The sequence below is a fragment of the Belonocnema kinseyi genome, chromosome 4 (genome assembly GCF_010883055.1).
Source record: "Belonocnema kinseyi isolate 2016_QV_RU_SX_M_011 chromosome 4, B_treatae_v1, whole genome shotgun sequence".
Classification (NCBI taxonomy): domain Eukaryota; kingdom Metazoa; phylum Arthropoda; class Insecta; order Hymenoptera; family Cynipidae; genus Belonocnema; species Belonocnema kinseyi.
This window is the reverse complement of record NC_046660.1, coordinates 129,299,602-129,306,013: the sequence shown is the minus strand read 5'-3', so window position 1 is coordinate 129,306,013 and position 6,412 is coordinate 129,299,602.

The following is a 6,412-nucleotide window of genomic DNA, read 5'->3' as shown; positions in this document are numbered from 1 at the left end:
CCAGTTATAAACCGTTGCTAAGGCAGGGGCAGATGTGCCATGAACTGCGTCCAATTCATTTTTTATCTCATATGGAGTTAAACCCTTTAAATGAAAATGTTTCATTATCGCTCTGAACTCGTTTTTTCCCATTTTTCTTAACGAACAATTTTTTTTTTCAATTGGTTATAAAAACACGTAAACTCAGAAGATGTGGACTATGACTGCACCATATATCTAGTCGGGAGTGGTGCTGACTGAAAACAGATGATTTGGAGCGATTCGCGCGCCATATGTTGGTCATTCTAAGGACTTATTGAACTACCTCGTATGTACGGAATTAAGTGTTCCACTTACCTGTATGAGATATACACGTGTAGAAAATGACTTAATATTTTCTAATTTAAACAGGAACTGGTCGGGAGTTATAAATGGTAACTTGACTAGAAAATGTTATGCAGGCTCTTGTCAGTGGTTGGCAGGGTTATCTCTGTTTGGTTTCTAGACAATTATAGGGAAGTTTAGAAAGGTCCTGACTCAGAATTTAGAGAGGCACTACTCAAATACGAAAGGTATTTCCCTAAATTTGTCAATATCTATCAAAATGGAATTTTTAATCAATTATAATCATAGGAGTCTTTATTTATACAATAAATTCAAACCCTGACGGTTAGACACGCAGTAACGTGTCCATGCCAATGTAGCCAATGTTTGATAGCGTTATGCTCCAAAGGTTTGAAGCTTTGTGAGGTTAATGACTATAAATATTTTATTTTTGGTTATTTTATTATTATTTACGGAATCATGGAAAGAAAAGGGGCGTTAGACCAAATAAGAAACAAGAGTTACCGAGTGAACAAAAATACGCACTTAGCAATCGAGAATAGTGGACGAAAGTGACAATGCAGAAGGCAAAAGTGAGGTTATGAATGTTCAGGATAACACTCGTAAAGATAATTTTTCTTAAAGATAATAAATGTTCGAAAAGTAAGGTATGCAGAAGAAAATATAAGTGTAGAAGTATATAAAACTTTAGTTACATTATGTAAAAATGTGTATAATTGCAATTAGAATTCTGCAATGAGATTCAAAAATAATCAATAAAATATATTTTTCGTACCAATTAAACGTTTCTTGTTGTTTGTTTACACAATGTAAACAATTAATTTCTAATATAATATTTTCGTAATCGCAGAAGAACTTTAATTGAAATTATAACGAAATATCGTAAACCGTAACACGTCACCACATAACCTATAATCAAATTAGGAATTAATACGAAAATACAACAAGGATCTATAAAGGACCTCACTGCTGAGTCAGGAATTAGAAAGGCACCCTCGCTCGATCTGGTCCAAGGGGCCGGTCACTCAGAAATCAGGAAGTCAGACTAACAATGACTGCCACAGGAATAACGAAGATTTCCTAGAGACCTCCCTCGGAATACCTCCAGATTTCTTGTGACTTACCACGAAACTCCCTCGAAAATTTCATCGTGCGGTTCTCGAACCAGATCTCCCAAGTGTTCCCGACAGAATTACAAATTTTTCCGACAGGGATTTCACCGAACTAACTGGGACTAACCAAGGAACAACGCAATAGAATTTAGAAATTCCTCCTGACCACCACAGGGTGTTTCGTAAGTCCAGGAGTCACCTGAAATCTCAGTGACCAGCTCCTCGATCTGGTCAGGCAGTCTAGGTTAGTGCCTTTTCCACAAAGCGTGAGACGTTCTTGTCGGGTCCTTTCCTGATTTCCCGTTCAGCGCACTAATAAAGTTAGGCCAAAATAACGAGCACCCTACCAGAACCGAGCCGTAATTTCTGCTCGGGTAGAGGGTATCGAGTTTCTCCCGAAACCCGGTTTTACCCTACTCTTCCTATATTTTAGTTCAAAATTCATTTCTTGGTTGAAGGTTTAACTATTTTACTACAGATTCATATTTTCTGGTTGAAAGTTCAATTTTTTACAAAAATTGACATACGAATATTATGTATAAAAAATAACATTTTATATAAATTATGTGAGTCACTTTTTCTAAAAATGTAATAATTGTACTACATAGCGACGATATATATTTATTTGTCTTAAAAATATAAATTATCGTAAGACTATATACAAGCGAGTATTATATGTAAATAACTATATTATATCATATACTCAGTAATTCAAATGTGAAAAGAAACTTCTTACCATAAAAGATGGGTTTTGATCATATATTTGATACAATCAGCACATGTCCTACTATGACATAGACACATGAGAAGTCAATTGTATTAAATTTACTCATACTTTCTTGCTATTTATATTCTCGGGGCAAACATAGACATATTTTATATTAAAATTATTGAACCTAAAAATTTTTTAACCTTCTGAAAGTTTCAGTTACAGTAACTGAAAGTTGCTAAACTGTACAACAATTTTCAAAAACATGTGATTAGAGTTTTATCAAGTTACCGTATTTGAAATTTTTGTTACAGTTTTAAGTTCAAATTTCAAAATGGCAAAACCAATATGGTGTACATAAATTTTTGGAATGTTTAGATCTTCATAAAATTTGTGATAATTAAGTTTTTAAGGTTGCTGTTTTTAAATTTGATCTTGAATTTTTGAAATTCAAAATAGCGGATCCAATACGGCGGACATGAATCGTGAAAAATTTTTGGACTTTATTAAAATTGGTGACATAAATATTTTTTGGGTCGCCGAATTTAAATCTAATGTTCTTTTCAAACTTCAAAGCGGCGGAGCCAATGTAGCAGACACAAATTATTTAAAAAGTTGGGACTTCGATAATGAATCTAGTATGGCGGACATGAATTATTAAAAATCATCTGACATTGATGATATTGATAATACTTTTGTAGGTGCTTGAGGTCGCTGATTTCAAATCTAATATTAAATTTTTTTCAACACAAAAAACCTAAGTATCGTCGATTTTATCAACATCCGAACATTTTTAATAACTGATGTCCCCCATAGAGAAACCACTATTTTTAATTTTTTTAATTCAACACCAGATTTCGATTCATCCACCACGAAAACCTAAGTACCACCGATTTTACCAACACCTGAACATTTTTAATCATATATGTACGTCATATTAGATGCACCATTTTGATTTTTAAAATCCAATATCAGATTTGAAGGCAGCTACCCCCAAAACCTATGTCCTACCAATTTTATCCAGATCCAAACATATATAATATTTCACGTCGGCCATATTGGATTCGCCATTCGAATTTTGAAATTCTAACAGCAGATTTGAATTTAGCGACCCCAAAAACCTGATTATCGCCAATTTTATCCAGATCCAAACAAGTTTACTTGTTTCAATCGAGCGAACCCAAAAACATTGTTCCTGATAATATAACGTGATTCTAAAGTGTTTTTTGTCGAAAAAATGTATTGCGCGAAATGTTCTTTTTCGCCTGACAGCGAAAGTGTTCATGTGTGTTTTGATACTATTATATTTGCATTTTTCTAATTACCTAAAACACTTAAATAGTTTCGCAAATAGATATTAGAAGTTATCACTGAAAACAGAAAATGGAAAACAGTGCAAAATAATAAACATGCTCGACTTATTATAACATTTAAAGCTTATTTTTGCATTATGTCTGATCATTTTCGAGTTTCCCTTACCTTACTTTTTCCACTTTTCGCCACTATTTTTAGCTGCCCTTATTCTTCAAAATATCTAAATGAAACAAGCAATTCAACGAGACAGAATAGGTTTATCAAAAATTCTTCTGAATATCACCTCTCGGTATGTAAAAGTATAAATCCCTACAAGAGGTGTTATATTAATACTTGTCCTCTGGCTCCAGGAATTTTCTTAGTTCCGCTTTGCGATAGTTTGAAAGCAAATTGTCTTGTACAGTTTTATCATTATATAAAAAATGAAAAGAAAAGTATTTTTATTCTTGAAGGTGCCTCAGTGCACCGTGCCATTAAAAAATTGCCTTGAAAAATGATGAACGATTTAACACACCGTATATATTTCTCTCTTTCTGCGGAGAAATAATATCCAATTAGATTTATGGACACGTATTAACGCGATAGCGTAGTATAATCTTGTAAGTTCTTGCGACGGATTGTCGCGTCATTACACTAATCTTATCTCCAAGACTAGAAGCAATGTACAGAGTCGAGTACTTACGAACTAAACTAGCAGGCATCGCAGACAGCTTGGGAGTTTGGAACCAGTTACACCACGTCGCCTTTATAATTCGCTGATTACACACACACACAGTCAATTAAGAAAAATGCTGGATACGAATCTTCTTCTCTAACATTATTCAATGAGCAGACATACACATTGTCGCTTCTCGATTCGTGTTTCTTACAAGGGACGTTACCTAACAGATTTACCAAAATATAATAGAGTAACAACAAAAAAGTTATCCTAAATTGTAAGAGCTAAATAGTCCTTAATAATAGACAAATGACCACTAAACTTAAAATATAGTCTTACACATTTTCTGCGACCTGAGAAACACATGTGACGAGTAATCAGAATTTTGAATCACGAACCATTTTAATTAATTTGCATGTGTTCTATCAACGATAAGTGTCGTATCACGAGAAGTGTAAACTGTCGACAACTCTCAGCATACCTGACACTGCTCTTCTAACAGAAATTCAGTTTACATGCTGGCGGTGGTATCTCTCACTGTAACGCTATCCTAGTTTCGACGAAACCCACCTGCCCTTTCGGCCTTTACATACGTGACGACGGGATATCGAATGACAGTGCTTCCCTACCCAAGCTGCTTCAATTCACTTCATCATTAACCATTCTTGAGGAGTAGTACTAATTTCAACATAAAATTGGCTGTCATACGTTTTACGCATCCGATTTTACTTACTCTATTTAAAATATAGATTATTATATTTTGATTACTGTCTACATCAGGCTTAAAGAACAAAGAGCAAAATAAACGACCAGAACGCGTTCTGATTGGTATTTTTCAAAAGGGTAGACGCTAAACTGTTCTTTAGAAAAATCGAAATATATACGAAAATGACGCACAGTGGGAAAAAATACTTCCTTTAGACAAAAAGATCCGCCGACTTCTCAAATGTCAGCGGATGAAAGTATTTTTTTTAATACTCATTAACCCGAGTAAAAATGCTTCGACATGAGCTCTACTTAGTGATGTTTTGAGTTCGTCTCCAAGACATCGATGTCTGGCTGCGTCTAAAAACTGAGCCAAGACATAAGCCTTCGTCTTACTTTTGTGGTCACGACAGGTAACACGGCGTTTATTTGCCTCAAGTCGAGCTTTGTCTTGGCTCAGATGGTCGGCGTAAAGTTTTCTCAATACAAACCTTTTTTTTACTCAGAAATGAGATTAAAATTGAAGATTAAAAAATTCGCATTTATTAAATAAGTTAATTTCAATTAAAAAATTCAGAATCGGTGGGTCTGAACGAGTATCACCCTTAAAATTTTCTTTAAAGAAATTAAAATTGTAACTTTCTAGAAGGATCTTCTAAGCCGTCAGAAATACGTCAAAGCAAACAGCATTTTTGGTATCCTTGCCAAACAAGCATAATACAAATGAAAATCCGTAAATAGTTTGATTGAATATATATAGAGGAGAGTACCCAAATATGAGATACCGACTCTGTTTGCCGTGATTGACGGAATTCTATGTAGTGAATTTAAAAGTAATATAGGTCATTTTAAAAGAAATTTAGGTTGTCATAAGAAGCTCAAATAAAAAATTTTATTGAAAATTTTTTTATGCTGAACATACAAAAAATGTAAAAAAGTGCTTTTTCCAAACTCGTCAAACTATTCTCATAATATGAGATACCCCAGGAAATAGCTAATAACATGGAAAATAAAGTATTATTTTTAATGAAAAACTTCATTTTATGTTTCCGAAGTATAAATTTACTGCTATTTAGATATATTTAGTTTTGGCAGTAGTCACAAACATTTTTGTAACCAATTTCCCCCGCGCAGCAACAGTGTTATAAAAACCACAGGTATCTCATATTATGAGAACCACACCGTGCAACTATGCACTTACTATGCCTGACCTGTACGATGAAAAACTTTAACACTATCGATATTTTCCTACTTAGTTATTCAATCCTCATTACTCCAGACAAACTTTACTGCTAAATACATATTTAATGAATAATAAATAGGGTTTAAAGAATTCCCTTCCAAGAACTCGGCCACCATCGATTTCACAAAAATTTCGCCTATAATCTTTAGAAGCCCAATGAAAAATGGACTATACCACGAAATTACTCTTTCTTCAAGGGCTACAAGTTAGTTAGTACTATCCTATGTATGTATATTGTATAAAACTATACAAGATTGTTAAATAATAACTAATATTAGCTTTCATGACAGTCAGAATGGCCCTTTTTGTTAGAAAAGATATAAAATCGAAATTAACCCGCTCGACTC